At 35.5% G+C, this 19,971-nt stretch overlaps 1 protein-coding gene across 3 annotated transcripts in view; it reads left to right on the top strand.

The window, feature by feature from the left end:
* The window catches only part of arhgap46b (Rho GTPase activating protein 46b), a 158,749-nt gene that overhangs the window by 41,787 nt on the left and 96,991 nt on the right, over positions 1-19,971 (top strand). The window contains exon 1 of one of the 3 annotated variants that reach the window (XM_073939564.1): positions 10,904-11,195. The exons of 1 other annotated variant lie outside the window; for it this stretch is intronic. The gene's annotated coding sequence lies outside the window, so the exon portion shown is untranslated. Of the gene's footprint in view, positions 1-10,903; positions 11,196-19,372; positions 19,513-19,971 lie in introns of those variants that run through there. One more of the 3 variants, XM_068219384.2, reaches the window with a different exon arrangement.

Genomic DNA, 19,971 nt, shown 5'->3' with positions numbered 1-19,971 from the left:
TCAGCATTTTTTACAGTAAAGAGTACTGGAAACCGGTAGTCATTGACTTCCTCAGTATATATTTTTACAGTTATTTTTATATTATTTTATATTTACTATAGAAGTCAATGGTTACCCGTTTCCAACATTCTTCAAAATTTCTTCTTTTGGGTTCAGCAAGACAAAAGAAACTCGTAACCTCTTGTAACTACTTGATGGTGAGTAAAACATGGCAGAATTGTAATTTTTGAATGAGTTGCCATGGCCAGCTCCAGGATGAAACTTTTTCATTTACACATACAGATCCATGATTTCATGCTGCGCTTCACCCTGAAGCCACTAATGCATGAATTAAATAAATCAGAGCCTGCATCATGTGAAAGTCATGCTAAGCCATATCACAGTAATGAGTTTATGTTGTTATGTCCAGCAGCCCTGTTTTCTCTGATTCGCTCAACATGCCAATGATTTGTGCAGAATTGTTTGTTTGTAAGAATTTAGAAACCAGAGTTGATTTATTGAAAAAAAAAGAAGAAATAAAAAAAAATCTTTGATAATGATATGGCAGTTTTACAAGCCAGATTTGTGTAGGACCCCAATGATTTTCACTTTCTGCACAGAAATGATCTTAACCCTCTATGGCATGGTGTTGCCCTCAGGCAACAAACCAGTTTTTTTGACCCACAAAACCCCCTCTTTAAAATTTTCTAAAGAAAATAACACAAAAAAGTCTAACAATAAGTTAGTGACCAATACAATTTGAGGTGTTTGGGTTTGACCTTTCTTCTGGGGGTAAAACAGCCGTTTTGGGACAATAGCCTGCTGGAGTACACTGCTAGCAGAACGTAAGTTATTTCACTTTTTAACACAATTACATGCAAATATATTTATATTAAAATATGTGTGATTTGCATGGATATGTAAAGAAGCATATTTGATTAAGAAAATACACTTTTTGCTATTATCTACAGCTGAAGTCAGAATTATTAGCCCCCCTTTGAAATATTTTCTTTTTTTAATATTTCCCAAATGATTTTTAACAGAGCAAATTTATTTTCACAGTATGTCTGATAATATTTTTTCTTCTGGAGAAAGTCTTATTTGTTTTATTTTGGCTAGAATAAAAACAGTTTTTAATTGTTTAAAAAACATTTTAAAGTCAAAATTATTAGCCCCTTTAATATAATACTTTCAATAATCTACAGAATAAGCCATCATTAAACAATAACTTGCCTAATTACACTAACCTGCCTAGTTAACCTACTTAACCTAGTTAAGCCTTTAAATGTCACTTTAAGCTGTATAGAAGTGTCATGAAAAATATCCAGTCAAATATTATTTACTGACACCATGGCAAAGATAAAATGAATCAGTTATTAGAGATGAGTTATTAAAACTGTTATGTTTATAAATGTGTTGAAACAATCAACTCTTCATTAAACAAATATTGGGGCAAAAAATAAACAAGGGGCTAATGATTTAGGGGGTTAATAATTCTGACTGTATATACTAAAATGGTAGTTTTTCATGTGTTGCCTCAGGGCAACATTGTGCAGTTAGATCACTTTTGTAAAAACAATAACATACTATGGAAGGAAATGTCGTTGACACCATGATATATATGTTTTGCCTTACTGTATACTGTTACTCACTGAAAATATTGAAACATTTAATGAAGGTAATGAACAAAATTGCGCAGTTAGGAGTTCCTTCTGACAGCAAGCTTGAAGAGTCATATTAGCTATGTTTCCATTCAAAGATGCAAATTAAATTTGCAAAAAAAAAAAAAAACATTTCTGCATAGTTTATCTTTAACCCTGATTAAACAAACCTGTTTAAACTAATTGAGTTCTACGGGCTTGTTTGAACCCTACAGGTAAGTGTGTTGAAGCAGGGTTGAAAGTCTACAAAAATTGGATGAAATATTTTTTTTCCTCCTAAAACAAAAATTCATGCCATAGCGAGTTAAATGTCCACAAAAAAAAATTATACAAGATTTGACCTTTGCATTTGAGCATTATTGGTAAAGATTGCCTTAACAAGCACCATTAAAAATACCGAAAACCGGTTTCACCACGCCAGGAAAATATATTTGCATCTTGAAATTTAAATGCAGCTATCCTGGATTAGAGGTGTGTCCATGTGCCTGAGGTCCTGGCTTAAAAGACTTACTTTCTGTTTGAACATCACACACACACACACACACACACACACACACACACACACACACACACACACACACACACACAAACACACACAAACACACACACACACACTCACACACACACACACACACACACACACACACACACACACACACACACACACACACACACATATATGCAGAGTTCAAAGTACCGTGCTCAGGAATGTCATGCAGGTGTCCTTGAGCTGAATGGTTAGAGACATTGCCTTTCACACACACACACACACACACACACACACACACACACACACACACACACACACACACACACACATACAGGACAAAGCAGCATTCCTCTCTCAAAGACCACACACACTGTGCAACACACACCTTAAGGCTGATATAGACTGTTGTGGCAAGTGATCATCATTCTCCAATTTTTATTTTTTTTTGCACATGTGAGCATTTACTGTATACTTTCTGCATTCTGTCTGTGCCACTCTGCCAAAAACACTTCAAAAATATTAGTGGCAGTGGGGTTTCTTACTGTGTCAAGTTTCATTGGCAGTGTTTTGGGGTTTTACCATAAATAACTGTGATGCTAATGTAACAATAGCTCAGACTCACTTATTTAAAGAAGAAAGAGGTGGATACACTTGTTGCCTGTTTCCACTGACCGGTACAGTACAGGGTCACCTTTTTCAGGCTTGTATTTCCACTACCAAGGGTACCCTTTTGGTGGGCGTGGTGTACGGCAGAACGTTTTTTAGTCGATGTCATTCTTGCTCGAATTAGTGTCTACAGTAAAGCTGTACGGGCCGTTCACAAATCATATGAGAAGCACTTCTCACAAAACCGAGGCTTTATACCCATAAATACTTGTTTATAAATGTTTAATACTAACTTTTCTATGAACATAATTTGATTATACTGCAAATCAATGATATATATGAGAAATAGCCTACTGTAACATCTGCAATTATATAAAATAAATAGATAAATGCAACATATATGAACACACACAGACCCCTACAGCTCAGGGTGTGTGTTTACTACTTGAAATACAACGTTTTGCCATTTGAGTCAGCAGCGCAACACACAAGCATTGTATTGGCCATAGTAAACGCACACCCTGACCTGACGAGGCTTTTGTTTTTAATCTAAAATATCCAATTTGTGTTCTGAAGATGATTGAAGGTCTCAGAGGTTTGAAACGACATGTGGGTGAGTGATTAATAACATGATTTTAGATTTTTTTGGCGTACTAACACTTACTAAAATACACAATCCTTTTTTGCCATTTAAATTGAAGACATCACTTAAAACCAAAATGGTTTTACTTTTATTTTAGTATAATCATAATAAACATCCAACATTGTTGCTTTTTTAACTAAAGCAAAAACTCAAAATGTTCTTTTTGTATTAATAATTTCGTTGAACTTGAAAAATAAGAAAAAAACTAAGCCAAAGTCAATGTAATAGCCATACTGTATGATCAGGGCTTGACAGATTGGAGAAGGATACGCGAAGATTAGAAAGAGCCAATCAGGGAGATTGTTTAAATTTTTCTACATTTTTGGTCTGTCTACACAAGTTTTCAAAGTGATACAAGCTCTACAATGTTTCCAATCTGCTTTTAAAGGTCGAAAACTAATAGCTTGGATACGCAGCATAACTGTAGCAAATACTGTGTGTATGTAACCTGACTTTACTGTAAACGTTTTGTTTCATCCAACCGACCGCAACGCAAAGATTATTTTTTCCCCCTGATCTCTTTGACATTCTTCATTCTTAAACTTTCCAGTTTATCTTCATCACTCTTCTGGCTGTGGGTGTATGAATGCTGTTTACGTAAAGCACAGATAGAGCCGTTAATGCTTCATTTACACAAAGTATGTTAATATAGAGTTCACTGATAAAGCAAGAGGTGGCTTGATTCCTCTTTCTTTGAAGATGCACAATATGCCAGACAGGAATGTAAACACTCACGATATCAGCTTTCAAATATGGACCCAGAATGCACTGTGGCTTTACTGCTGGCTGCGTGTCAGGTCACGCTATGGGCAAAATGACAATAGGAATCTAAAATTAATGGACATTTAACCCTTGTGTATCCTTTAATGCATGCAATTCTAAATGATCAAAACTTCTGCTGAAAAAGTGTACTCCTTCTGCCATCTGACAAATAGTTTGTACTTTTTAAAAAGGATTTAGTACCCCTGTAAAAATGTCCGGTTTTTATGAAGTACCTACTGGACTGAAGCAACTTAGGTTGACTTGATTACCCATACTTTCTTACATGTTTTTGTATGTTTTTGTGTGTGTGTGTGTGTGTGTGTGTGTGTGTGTGTGTGTGTGTGTGTGTGTGTGTGTGTGTGTGTTAAAAAGCATGAAGTTTGATTCACAGGACTTTTCATTAAATCATTGTTTTGTGTTTTATTTGTCTGCAACCGATTAAAATTACAAGCATGTTATTAAGAGATAAATGTTGTAACCACAAGGGAGTCCGGTGACAATGGAGTAAGGATCCAATTGCAGCTTTAACTCAGAGTCGCAAAACAGGCAATGGTCAAATACAGGAGCAAACGAGTACAAAAATCCGGACGCGTTGTCAGAGAACAGGCAATTGGTCGATGCAGGAGGCAGACAGGATAAACAATAAAACACTAGAGACTAGAGACAGGATAAACACTAAAGAATAGACTAGAAGAATGCTTCTTATTTTAAACCTCTAGAACTGTAGTTAGAAGCATAGTTTCGTGTTTTGTTCTATTCCCAGTTATCTTCCTATGCCCTATTCCTTTCGAAAAATAACAATCTATTATTATTATTATTATTATTATTATTATTATTATTATTATTAAGTAGGATTTTTTTGAATTTCTTTATAAACTGTAAATTTTGCCTTAAACCATTGACAATTTATATGATTTATACAGGCTATGAGATTATAAAATGTGTTTGCTAAGTGATTTTATTTGGAATATTCTCAAAAATATGTGTAAAGAAAACATACTGTATATAGGTCCTATATGTGTTGTTTATATAGCCTATATTTAATTTTATATGGAAAACGAGTGCATTTTTTTACCAAAACTAATATTGGACTTTTTTATGCATTTGTGTGTAAAACAATATAATTTGATCAAAAGATTAAGGGGTTTTTCTGTAAAGAAGTTGTTACTCCACCAGAGCGTCATTGTGGACGTTTTACGTTATAACTAATGTGGTTCAAACGATGGATCTGTGACAGAGAAACTACGGTTTTGGGAAACACTCGTTACTACATCATTCTTTTCACAAATCGATGCATCGTGCTATGATAATTCAGCTTCGTTTTATGTCGTTGTTTTTGTGAGAAGCACCCCTGGTCATTAGTCCTTACGAGTATTAGCTGTGTGGATGCAGTCATGGGTAAATCGGAACTAGTGTGTGTGTGATGTATGACAGGAGTTGTAGTTCATATCAGTATCAGACTTGTAGTTCTAGTGATAATGAAAGTTTTCCAGTGATTTATAAAGGTAAAAATCATGGTGATCATGACAAATGTAAAGTCAGTGGCAGCTAAATGCATTTTATATGTATTTTAAATGAGTAATATGTTTTAGTCTGCTATACTGTATCTGCTATTGGATCTTATTATTGTAAATTTAATAAAACCATTTAACGCTCAAGCACGTTTAATTAGATTGAGTTTCGCTTTTAACACTGTCAGAAATATGTTTTACTTGGTCAAGATTTTTTGAAGTTTTTAATAAAATAAACTCAAATATAATTTCTGTGAAAAAATAAATGGCAAAAATCTGATATATGAAGAGTTCAGATGCAAAAACCTCTTACGTGTCATCTGAAATTTTCTTGGAAAATGAGCTTTTCTTTCAGGCTCTTAATATGTCTAGGCTCAGGATTTTTGATTTTATGGCAAATAATACATTATTTTTAATGCTATAACATGAAATAATTCAATGTAAACATTTGTGGCTGACAAACAATGCCTGTGTAGAAGGAAACTCCAGCTGGCACTTTTTGAATTTATCTCTTAATATATTACAATAGATATAAACATTTCTGGCCATAAAAATAGTCATGTTTGTTTATTTATTTATATATTTATTTGTTTATTTCAAAATTTTTTATTCATTCAATTTTTTAATAAAATTCTGTATTGTGGGGATAGGCTTATTTTCTATTATTATACTGTGTAACTAACTATAAAATAACAATACAAATAGACTGATTTAGATAAACGCATACTACATGTGTTGTGTAGTAGGTGGTAAATTTGTTTATGTGTGACGTCAGAAATTGAGGTCAGCAAGCGTCATTAAAAACAGTGAGCAGGGCAAGAAACTCGACTCAAAACAGCAGCAAATGGTGTGCTCCAAATGCTGTTGCTTGTATTTATTTGCATAGTGTGAAGTGAACAGTGACTCCAAACAAGAGGAGAACAGGTGGGTCTGTTTCAGTGACCACATTCACGGCATACACACCTACTGCTTTACCTACCACACTAGAGGACTTGCACAGCAGCTTGTCCAAGAAGCTTATTAGCACACATTGTTTCCCTGAGCACATTTTACTGTCATGCCATGTTTGATATAGTGACAGAGGGCTGAATAAACTAATGCTTGTGTTTCTAGTCTGGACCAATTTGAATGAATTAGCCACTAATCTGACAAAATGTAAAATAGTTACATTTCCTAGTGAGAACAGGCTGGTTTCATCAGAATTAACTCATGACTGTGAGAAATTTAGTTGCAATTCTGATATAAACTTTTATTTATTTTTTTATTTTAATGTAATGAAGAGAAATAAATTGTGAAAGAGCACGTAAACTTGCAAGTTTGAGAAATTAAGTTTAAAATATGATGTAAACTGAGTTCTAAAAGGAAAAAAAGCTTGTAAGACAGACACTCGAAATTACATGGAATAAAATGTTAAACGGGGCGACGCAGTGGTGCAGTGGGTAGCACGTTCGCCTCACAGCAAGAAGGTCGCCGGGTCGCTGGTTTGATCCTCGGCTCAGTTGGCGTTTCTGTGTGGAGTTTGCATGTTCTCCCTGCGTTCGCATGGGTTTCCTCCGGGTGCATCCGCTGCGTAAAAACTTGCTGGATAAGTTGGCAGTTCATTCCGCTGCGGCGACCCCAGATTAATAAAGGGACTAAGCCGACAAGAAAATGAATGAATGAATGAAAATGTTAGACATAAACTCAGAATTTCTAGAAAAATGTAAGAACTCAAAATTGTAAACAAAGCAAAAACAGACAGAGTAGCCAGAGTGCACATATTTGAGAATAGTATTATTAGCAAATGCTTTTAGACATTTGAAGTAGGGCTGCAAGATATTTAAAAAATGTAACATTGCGATATTTTGTTTTGCTGCGATATACATTATGATATGAACATAATTTTACCAGATGATTTGAATAGTTTCATCAGAAAGATTTCATTCATTAGATTGACTGGGGCCTTTTTCTATGCAGTTTATTTGCATACAATATAATAAATTACAAGCATATATAAAACCTACAGAGCAAAAATAAAAGTTGTTTTAACAGTATTGAAATATAGAAATTGAACAATTAACCGTAAAATCACATCATTATCAATGTATAAATAATTGTACACAATAATATAAAATAATATTTCATTTAATGTGCAACAATTAATTTAGTTGGAATCTAGAAGTGTGTTGATATTAGAGATGCACCAAATTTTCAGCCACCAAAGATTATTGGCCACTAAAAATAGGTTATGCTATGTAATGGACCCTCTAATTTTTGTGATGATTTTTGTGTTGGGGTACTCTTTTAAATCTGGAAGCATTATCTACTTATATTGAAATATTTATTGTTATTGTTGAATATGGAAAATAGTTATTGAGATTGCATTTTTGCCATAGTTTAGGTCACTTCAGCTGGGTAAAAAAGATTTTCTGCCGGGACTGGAAATGGAACCTGCAACCTTTCGATTGCAAGTCCAACTCCTTAACCTAGTGATGGGCAAACTTTTTAGACCCGAGGGCAACGTCAGATGCTTTAAAAAAAAATTAAAAAAAATAAAAAACAACAACATTTATTTAGTGGCAGTATGCATAGAATATGTAATATCGGACAGAAATATGTCACACTAACACAAAACAGATTTATTTATTTATTTATTTATTTATTTATTTATTTATTTATTTATTTATTACGTCAAATTCACAAGTCAAATTAATTTAAACTGCTATTTTTATTTACTTATCAATCATCAGAAAACAATAAAATAATCCCTTATCAAATAATAATAATAATAATAATAATAATAATGTAATAATTTTTTACAGTGGAGAATAGAAAAGATATTGTCTAATAGAAAAAAATCTCATATTAACACATTAAAAATCATTCTTAAAGTTTACTATTCAGTCAAATTTACAATAATCTAATTTGCACTGCTTTTAGTATATACTGATCAATCATAATAAAACTTGATAAAATCACAAATCCTTGAGAAAATTTTAAAGAGAATGTATGCATGGTAAATATATTCTATGACAAAAACACATTTAACCAGCAATTATTAAATTATTTGAGTTAAATTCACAACAATCTCATTTAATTCCATGTATCCGAGAGTGTTTTCTAATTCTACTGGTTGCGCTAACTGTACCACGTGAAATACTGCCATCACAAGGCGTTCACTTGTAATTGCATCATTAGTTTATTAATTCTGAACTAAACCGTTACTCAGAAGCAGCATTTTAAAAACTGCTTCGCGGGCCGAATGAAAGTGTTTAGCGGGCCGCATATGGCCCGCGGACCGTAGTTTGCCCACATCTGCCTTAACCACAACTGCTGCACAAACTGAGTTTACTCTGCATTCACTATTCAGAGTTACATGCATCATATCTCAGGTGGGACTGTCTGTCTGGCCTTCACTCAACATCACTGTCTGTGTATCATCTGAACACAGGCCTGACCTGAGATTTACACATCCCACAGGTAATGACTGGCTGCCCCGACGGCACAAACGCTACAGATAAATCAGCTCTCAGAACAGTGTTTTTCAGACTGAGCATGAACCTAACTCATGTCAATGGCCTCTGGCGCTTTCAGCACTCAGAAGACAAATGAACAAGTACTGAGTCACACTCACTCTCTATTGTTTTCTGCTGCTTAAATACTGTAGAAGTGTGTGAAGTACCACTTACACACTTTAAAACCAGTAACTTTCTGTTCGTCAGAGCAAACACATGAGCAACTTGTAAACCAATGAAACCTTTTGATCATTTAAAAATCCTGTAGAGGGCGCTATCTTGAGGTTTCTGAATCTGAAATGTGTTATTTGGGGTGCGATTTGTTGTACGTTTTAAAAGACGAATCCACTAGTGTGCGCTGTCCACAGGTTTGTGAATCTGAAATATGTTATTTAGGGTGTTTTTAGTTTCACGTTTCAGAGGACAAATCCACTAGAGGGCACTGTCTACAGATTTTTGAATCTGAAATATGTTACTTAGGGTGCTTGTTGCACATTTCAGAAGACTAATCCTCTAGAAGGCACTATCTTGAGGTTTCTGAATCTGAAATGTGGTATTTGGGGTGCAATTTTTTTGTACGTTTAAAAACACACATCCACTAGAGGGCGCTGTCTACATGTTTGAGAATCTAAAATATGTTGTTTATGGTGGGTTTTGTTGTACATTTCAGAAGACAAATCCACTAGAAGGCGCGGACTACAGTATGGTTGGGCGATGTCGACCAATTTGGCATCGTACAATGTCTAATATGAAACATCGCGATGGACGATGGCATCGTCGCCATAGGCGGCAGTGAATTAATTATGAATAATTAATAATAATAATAATAATAATACCTGACCCGCATGGTCTTTGTTTTACTCATAAACAAATCATACAGTAAATGAGTAAAGATAAGTTACACACATAATTACCACCTGTCAATCACTTTTTCCGCGGGACTCGTGAATAGGCAGAGTGATCTGTGTTGTTATAATGGCGTCGGTAAAAAAGGTGCACAACCAAGAGGAACCAGCCAACAGTATCTGAGGTGTTTGCTAAAATTACTAAGTACAATTGTGAAAGTGAAACATTTAAGCAGTCTACTGACCCGCTGACTGCCTGGACCCGCTGTCAGCGCAAGACAGTGTGTGTGCGTCTGTGTATGTGCCTGTGTCTGAATGTGTGTGTGTGGTCACGTGATGTGCGTTTTCAGTGGTAGTGTGGAAGGAGTGCTGTTTAGAAATGATAAACGCCAGTGTGGATGTGGATCGTTTTCGTTCTAAAGGCCCCTACACACCGGGACGCTTTTCGTTTGCGTTTATCATCAGCGTTTTACAAGACGTTTTTCAGTATTCAAACCCAAGCGATTTTCACTGGTGTCATCTAAAGAGTATGCAAAATCACTCTTTTGACGTAAGATGGCGCTGCACAACATTAAGCTTCTGACACCCGCTTATAACACAGAAGAGGAGGATGAGAGGAAGTTTACACGTTTGTTGTTAAAGTTACTGGTGACTCGAACAAGCATGGATGGTTCAAGCAGCAGCTCCAGCTCTGGCGATGAAGAAATGATTAGTGTTCACAAAAGCAATAAGCAGCTCCACGTTCATATCACCTCCGGGCATCTTCTTCAATGTGCGCTCGCATTGACAGTTTTGCACTTGAGCACCTCCAAGTGCTGTTTACTGTAACTTCAGCAGCTCCGTGCACGTGAACAAAAGTGCCGATCTGATTGGTGGAGAAGGTTTTAACACGGCGCGTCAAAACAAAAAAAAAAACGAGTATGAGGCGCTTTTTTTTTTAAATGACGCTTTTGCACCTAGCGTTTTGCGCGTTGATGTGCACAATCACATTGAATCCCTTTATTTAGTCACGAGGCACTAAACTTAAAATGGCATTAAAAAACTAAGACCTATTAGTGAAACAGGGCCTGAGTGTGTATTTTTCACAAGCGGATTTGCAACGAGAGCAGTGCAGAGGATCGCGATGCCGGCTCAGCATCGTGGCGTTTGTCGGCCATCTGCGATGGACAACAGCATTGTCTATCGGCCCAACCCTAGTCTACAGGTTTGTGAATTTGAAATATGTTGTTTAGGGTGCGTTTTGTTGTACATTTCAGAAGACAAATCCACTAGAGGCGCTGAAATCCATTATAAAGGGTGTGTTTTGTTGTACGTTTCAGGTACACATCCAGAGAAGGCGAGGCTTGTCGTACACACCACATAGCGAACCAGTGAACTAAATCCAACCAGTAGTGTTTCAAAAGCAAACTTAAGAGTATAGTGCACTGTGACCACAAACAGTAGTTTTATCTCAATTTTACATCACTTTTATATCTTTTGTGAAACTGTGCTTCACTGAACTCACAAATACAACACCTTAATAGAGTAGAGAGGATAATAAATAAATTATTCATATTTTTATTTAGATAAAAAAGCCTTTCTATATAAAGTATTAAATATGTTTCAGTTGTTCAGTACTTTCTCGATTTGTCATTTCACTGTTATTACAAATAACTAACCTTTTTAAGATTTTTATTGTTTTATTTTTATGTTTGTATTGTTTGGTTTTTACCAAAATCTGGTTCAATTCCATGTTAAAAGCACCTTTAGAAATATTATTTAGAGGAAAAACATGACGTGTTCAATACTTTTTTTTCCCCCGCTGTATGTCCTAATATCTTCATTTGGCTCATGTCCATGTTCTTACTCAAACTGTAATAATGATATTTAGTAATAATAAAGAAAAGAAATTAATGCTGTCTTAAAAATAAGATATACTGGAATGTCTCTTGAATAAAAAAAGCATGAGTTATTTAAATGGAGGCATTCATAATTCATAAAACAGAAGAAAACAAACACATTGCATATTGTCTGAAAGGTGGCTAATTTTGATTAATTCATACAATTTGATTTGTACAAAAACATGAGTTTTAAAAAGAAGCATGTCCTCAAACCTTGCCCCTAAACCGCTACCTCATTAAGGGGGTAAATCATACGAAAATGTGCGACCATTAAATCTAAAAGTTTGGAATTGCCGTGAGATTGTGTTGTACTCTCATACACTTTTACAGTGTGCAGCTCCCATTCGCGACCACAGAGTATACAAATCACATGCTAAACTCATCTGATCCCAAACAGTCACAGGAGCTCTGGTCTGAGGCCTGCTGTCCATGAAGGAGGATTAAAAAAAGCCCTCACATCCTCAAACAGTAATCGCCCAGAGATCCAGCCTGTCCCTCTGCACACTGATCAACTTTACTACACACATCACAAGAACCACAGCTGTGAGGCCCGAGGGCTGTGTGTGTGTGTGTGTGTGTGTGTGTGTGTGTGTGTGTGTGTGTGTGTGTGTGTGTGTGTGTGTGTGTGTGTGTGTGTGTGTGTGTGTTTTACTCTATGCCAGAGTGAGTTAACATGATGGTGTCCTTTGCTCTTTAGGAGAGAGAGTGAGAGAGTGAGATAGGGACTGAAATAGACTTATCACTTGTGGCGACTGCCTTAAATACACACATTCAAATGTGTTTCTGGTTTCCCAGCAGGTTTTATGATACCGGATGTAAGTTATATGCTGGATGAATGTGTCCTCATGCAGACCCTGAGAGCCTGATGTTTGACATGAAGACAGTCACACGAGGACACTTTCCCATGCAAGTTAAGAGAAAAGTATCAAACATAAATAAAAATAATGTAATATGAAATAATTCTTAGAATATAACATTTAACAGTTAATTAAAATATAAAATAAAATGTAAAACATAAAATATAAAATAAAATGTCAAATTAAAATGGATTAAAAATAAAGAAAAACTAAATAATGTCAAATTAAATATAAAAAATAAATAAAACATAAAATAATACATGAAATAAAATATAAAATAAATTACAAAAAAACTAAAATATGAAATAGAATATAAAACACAACAAATAAAACATAATATAAAGCATAGCATAAAATAAAATGCAAAATTACAATATAAAATAAAACATGAAATAAAAAATAAATTAAATAAAAAAATGTAAATTACAATATTAAAAATGGTTTGTTTATTCATTTATTCAAAAAAAGGTAACAATAAACAAAAAAAATCACATCATCATACATTTTATTTTATTTTATTCCAAAAAAAATCTATTATATCACAATTTAAATTCATTCATTCATTAATTCATTCATACATTCATTCATTCATTCATTTATTTATTTATTTATTTATTTATTTATTTATTTATTAATTCATTCAATCAATCATTCATTTATTTTCCTTCAGCTTAGTCTCTTTATTATTAATCAGGGGTCACCAGAGCGGAATGAAGTGCCAACTTATCCAGCATATGTTTTACGCAGTGGATGCCCTTCTAGCTGCAACCCAGTACTGGGAAACATCCATACACTCTCAGTCACACACATAGATTACACACAATTTAGCTTACCCAATCACCTATCCGCTTGTTTAGTGTGACGTCACACGAAGCGGCTTCCAGGTCCAAGCGATTCATCAAATGGTAATAATAAACATTTACAAAGCCATGTAGTACTTTCAAAAATCCAGATCATATATATATATATATATATATATATATATATATATATATATATATATATATATATATATATATATATATATATATATATATATATATATATATATATACACACACACACACACACACACACACACACAATAATTCTAAGGTCAGAATTATTAGCCCCCGTCTTTATTTTTTCCCCAATTTCTGTTTAACGAAGAGAAGAATTTTTTGACATATTTCGAAACATAATAGTTTTAATACCTCATCTCCAATAACTAATTTATTTTATCTTTGTCATGATAACAGTAAATAATATTTGACTAGATATTTTTCAAGACACTTCTATTTAGCTTAAGGTGACATTTAAAGGCTTAACTAGGTTAATTAGGTTAACTAGGCAGGTTAGGGTAATTAGGCATATTATTGTATAATGATGGTTTGTTCTGTAGACTTTTGTAAAAAACAATTGCTTAAACGGGCTAATAATTTTGTCCTTAAAATGGCTTTTAAGAAATTGCTTTTATAATAGTCTAATTAAAACAAATAAGACTTTCTCTATATCCGAAAAAAATATCAGTCGGACATACTGTGAAAACTTTCTTGCTCTGTTAAACATCATTTGGGAAATATTTAAAAAAGAAAAAAAAATCAAACGGGGGCTAATAATTCTGACTTCAACTATATATATATATATATATATATATATATATATATATATATATATATATATATATATATATATATATATATATATATATATATGTGTGTGTGCCTAATATCAGATGGCCAGAAAGTTTTTTTTTTTTTAATTGTTAAAATTTGTGATGCAGCAGCCCAGATACTGTTGTGTACACTATGATTGCATAAAAAATTTTGTGAAAATTTAGACTTTAATGTGTGATAGAACTAAAAAGTGGCCATAAACGAGTATTTTCTCAATTCAAATGAGTAGCATCCTGTACCCAGAAACAGTATTACATATGTCACGTTACGTCTCGACTTAACAAACCGATAGCACATGTCTTTGGACCTGTGGGGGAAACCGGAGCACCCCGAGGAAACCCACGCAACTGACCCAGCTGAGGCTCGAACTAGCGACCTTTTTGCTGTGAGGCGACAGCACTACCCACTGTACCACCATACCACCACAATGTACATTTTTAAATGTAAATCTAAATTTTCTTCTTTTTTCAATAGTGAATGTAAAATGTGTGACTAACGTGGCAAAATAAATTTTGTTTTCAATTTAATTTGAATGAAAAATATTAATTTTATTACATTTGACTGTATCTATTTGTCTATTTTAAAATCATTTTAGATTTTTAGATCTTCTTTGCCATATTTTTGTTTCTAAATTTCCTAATGACATTATTATTATTCATTCTTTCATTTTCTTTTTGGCTTAGTCCCTTTTTTAATCTGGGGTCGCCACAGCAGAATGAACCGCTAACTTATCCAGCATATGTTTTACCACCAGATGCTCTTCCAGCTGCAACCCAACACTGGGTAACATTCATAAACACTCATTCACACACATACACTACGGACAATTTAGCTTACCCAATTTACATATGACGCATGTCTTTGGGCTTGTGGGGGAAACTGGAGCACCCGGAGGAAACTGTGAACATGAGGAGAACATGCAAACTCCACACAAAAAAAACCCAACTGACCCAGCCAAGGCTCGAACCAGTGACCTTCTTGCTGTCATCCTACCCACTGGCCCATCGTGCAGCCCATTATTATTATTATTATTATTAATATTTTATTATTATTATTATTATTATTATGATCATGGTTGTTGTTGTTCAATTCAATTCAATTCAGCTTTATTTGTATAGCGCTTTTACAATGTAGATTGTGTCAAAGCAGCTTCACATAAATGGTCATAGTAACTGTGTGGTTCAGGTTTTAGTGTTTAAGTTCAGTTCAGATCAGTTTAGCTCAGTTCAGTGTGATTTAATCATTACTGAGAGTTCAAACACTGAAGAGCAAATTCATCGATGCGTAGCTCTACCAATCCTGAACCATGCGAGGCAGTGGCGACTGCGGAGAGGGAAAAAAAACTTCACCTGATGGGAGTGAAGAAAAAAAACCTTGAGAGAACCCAAGTTGTTGTTGTTGTTGTTGTTATTTTATAAGGTGTAGATTTCACATAAAGTTGAATAATTCACAAATATTAAAAATCTTTTAGAAGAAACAAAATGAAGCATGAAGACCCAATCCTTAATCTTCACTGAGCCAACAATAAGCAGACAGTACAAAAACACAAAACATGTGCCTACTAATTCACCAAAAGAAATTATGACCTGCCATGTTTTTTCTTACTTCAAGTATTGCTAAGAATAGTAACTCAGAATAGAAACATTAAAGATGAAACAGAAGAAGCTTTTCTTTGGTATGCAGTTGCAGACTTGCTTTCCCATTGCAAAAAAACATGTAGGTTGCCAAAATCAAGCCAGTTTTTCCTTAAAACAAGTAAAATAATCTACCAATGAGCTAAGCAAAATAATATTATGTCAAAAGGAAAAATAAGATAAGTTTGCTTGTTTTAAGGGCTAAACCCTGCTTAATTTTGGTATATTATTTTTTAAAACAAGACAATATGTTTTGCCTGTCTGGAAAATGCTTCTTGATTTAAGAATTTCTATATATTTTGCCAAGAAACAAGATAAAAAAAGGAAGAAAAGCATTTTTTTTGCATTGCCTTCACTGTCTGCATGCCTAGACATGTTCAGAGCACTGGCCACATTCTAAACACTGAATCCCACAGCATTTAACACTGTTCAGAATATTTCTCTAGCAAGTTAAATGTTCATTAATGACACTCTGACCTCTTCTTACAAACGTTTGGGAAATCGCCAGGCTTTTTTCCAAGACAGCATGTTTAAAAGGACAAGCATATTTTCCATTGAAGCACGCAGAGCTATGTGAAAGTTTAGATGGAGAGTGTTTTGCAGCTCAATAACGTCTTTATCTAGTCAGCGGGTACTGTGTATTCCTCAAACAATACAGCTCTGTTTTTATCATGCATCTGTTAGACTTCTGTTGGCATGAAGTTTTGTAAACATCCACTGAACTCAAGGCCTGATGTACTCGTAGTGATGTGCTGTTTTTCTTATTCGCTTATGGGTAAAATGACGTTTAAAATTTCTTTCTGGCATGGAAATTTTGGTCGATACTGGAATATTGGCCAATAAATGCAAATCTTGATTTAGATTTACAAAAAACAAAACAAATACATCGGACAATAGGTTACAATTTAAAGCCCTAACTTGAGAAAAGAAGGGAATGGCAAGAAAAAATCTAGATCTTTTCTTTAAAAATCATTTACAAAATTATATTCGGAGGACCTCCTTTTTTATTTCATTACAAGAATTAAGCATTTTGGGCAGTATGGCTGCTCAGTAGTTAGGACTGTCACCTCACAGCAAGAAGGTCGCTGGTTCGAGGCACGGCTGGGCCAGTTGGCATTTCTGCGTGAAGTTTGCATGTTCTTCTTGTGTTCGCATGGGTTTCCTTAGGGTGCTTCGGTTTCCCCCACTGTGGCGATTCCTGATAAATAATGGACTAAGCCAATAGAAAATGAATTAATTAAGCATTTATCAGTCGGTTCCAGTTTGGTGAGTGACTATATATATATATATATATATATATATATATATATATATATATATATATATATATATATATAACTGTGTGCTCAGCCAAATATAAAAAGGCAACAATACCTAAAGCTCATCATCATACAAATCATACAAATTATTCACTAAAAATGCTATCACAGCATGTAATGTTTTAATGAAATTCTTTAAATGAAAAATGTTTTACTTTTTGAGCTTTTAGTGTTGTAGAAATGTAACGGCGGCCAGCTAGCGTAGTGCTGTGCTTACTTCTCTGACGTCTAAAGGTGCTTTAGCAACAGATGCTAGAGGCCATGTTCATTAGTCTCCTTGTTAGAGCAACCGACTCCTATGCAAAGAATTGCCGGTTCGATCCAAGTTCAGACCAGGTTGGGTGCAGAAGGACCATTGGGTTCCATGCGGAGGCTCGTCCAGGATGGGAGTGAGGTTTAGGGTGGGCGAGTGTAACGGAGGCCAGCTAGTAAAGTGCTGTGCAGGTAAACCTCACTCCTCTGACCTCTAAGGGTGCTATAGCGACAGACACTTGAGGCCATGGTCATTAGTCTCCTTGTTTGAGCAACCGACTCCCATACAAAGAATCGCCGGTTCAATCAAAAATCAGACTGGTTTGGGTGCAGAAGGACCATTAGGTTGCATGCGGGGGCTCATCTGGGATAGGAGTGAGGCTTAAGGCTGATTTATACTTCTGTGTCAAGCGACGCGTACGCTACAGCGCAGCCTACGCGTTGACGCATAGCCCTACGATGTGGCAGTCAGTGTCGCTGATGTGCTCCTCTCAAAAAATGTAACTACACTTCACAACGATGCGTATCGCAAGCTCTGTGATTGGTCGGCTTGGTAGCGCTAACGAGTCTGGGCGGGACAGAGAGCCACGCATGCGGGATGGAGCGATTGTTTACAAGTGTGGAGTCCCGTAAAAGAGCTCCGGATGGAAAGTTTTGTTTCGTGTTTACCTCATGATTAAAGTTGTTGCACGTCCGTCGATTCCTGCCACAAAATGAGCGAGCTTACACATTCAGGAAGCGTTTAGAAAAAATAAAACACCAATGAAGAAATTCGACACAAAGGAACATTAACACCTCACTGCCAACTAGCATTTCGGTAGTGTTAATGCAGATCAACCGAAACAGCGGGCAGAAGTACAAATGCACAGCTACGCGAGTTCCGTGGATTATGCCGGTCACTTGATGCAGAAGGATGAACCAGGCTTTAGGGAGGTTAGTGTAACGAAGGCCAGCTAGTGAAGTGCTATGCCAGTAAACCTCACTCCTCTGACCGCTAAAGGTGCTATAGCGACAAACACTAGAGGCCATGGTCTTTAGTCTCCTTGTTAGAGCAAACGACTCCCATACAAAGAATCGCTGGTTCGATCCCAGCTCAGTGAGGTTGGGTGCAGTAGGACTAGTGGGAATGAATACATTTTTACCATTAGAAGCTGGTTATATTCACACACTGTTGCCAAACAACTGCGTTTAAACCCCTAATAAAAGTACATTTTGCATTTTAGGTCCCCTTGAAGCAAACAAAACCTAAATATAAACACAGTTAACCTGCAGTTATATAGTATATGTTTCTTTCCAAAAGATGTCTATGTGCACATTCTATGAAGTGTATTAAGTGTTTGTGTTATCAAAGGAACTTGAGGAGCCAGAACTGGTTCTTGTATGGCATTGCTTGCTTTAGAAACCTTTATGTTAGTGACTAAGAGCAATCAGATGATATCTGATCTGATCCAAAAGGCACGTAGTCACAGAGATCACTAAATACTTGTATGTGCTCTCATTCCTCTGTGTCTGATCATCACACAGACTCATTTGCTGTTTTCTCGACACATGGCCTTTAGCACAGAAGGTGTCTATTCTGGTCTTGGTCATGTGAGTGTGGGGGTCAGGGGTTTGTGGTCCGGTTTACAGGGCCACTATGAGCTCATTGCTGACCCCCACACTCAGCAGATGGCCCTCTCGGTGCATGCTGGGATAGGGTAGGGCCGACTCACTGTCCTGGAAAGACCCTCACAGTGGAGGTAAATAATACACACACACAATTCTGGTGTCCACCTCCTTGAGTCAGAAGAGGAAGCTACACACACACGCTGAGTGATTGTCACTGCTGTCAGACGGTGGAGTCTATGCTGTGCTTTTGTGGATATGGATTCGCTTTCAGATTGTTAACTTCATGATTTCTGCACAAGTGTGGAGTTTCCTACAGGTAGAGTTTGAAGTGGTTTGGTGTTTTTAGTGTTTATGGGACAACTTGAGTCGTCCAAGCATGTTGGAACAGTTTGAAATGGGCTTCATATACTGTATGGATTGATGGGTTTTGAATTTGTAAGTCACTTTAAATTGAAATATCTGCTAAATGATTAATTGTAAATTATTTTATATGAGAGTAAATGGGTTGTAAATTTAATAATGATAATAATCATTATTTAATTATTTGTGGGGTAAAATTTTAGTAGGCAAAATCTTGACTTTATTTTCACTGGGTATATATTGCAACTGTGTATATATTAAAAGCTTTGTCAGTCCAGATTTGGATGGTTCAGTTGGTTTCAAATTGATCAGTTTTAAAGTAATGACTTTGATTTTACTGAAATGTTGCTTGTGGATTTAATGAAACCCTATCCGCACTTGTAGATTTCTTTCTCAATTTTTATCGTTTACAGGA

This window comes from Danio rerio, chromosome 23 (assembly GCF_049306965.1).
Source record: "Danio rerio strain Tuebingen ecotype United States chromosome 23, GRCz12tu, whole genome shotgun sequence".
In the NCBI taxonomy this organism is placed as follows: domain Eukaryota; kingdom Metazoa; phylum Chordata; class Actinopteri; order Cypriniformes; family Danionidae; genus Danio; species Danio rerio.
The sequence above is the reverse complement of the archived record's forward strand: the minus strand, read 5'-3'. Positions and strand labels throughout refer to the sequence as shown.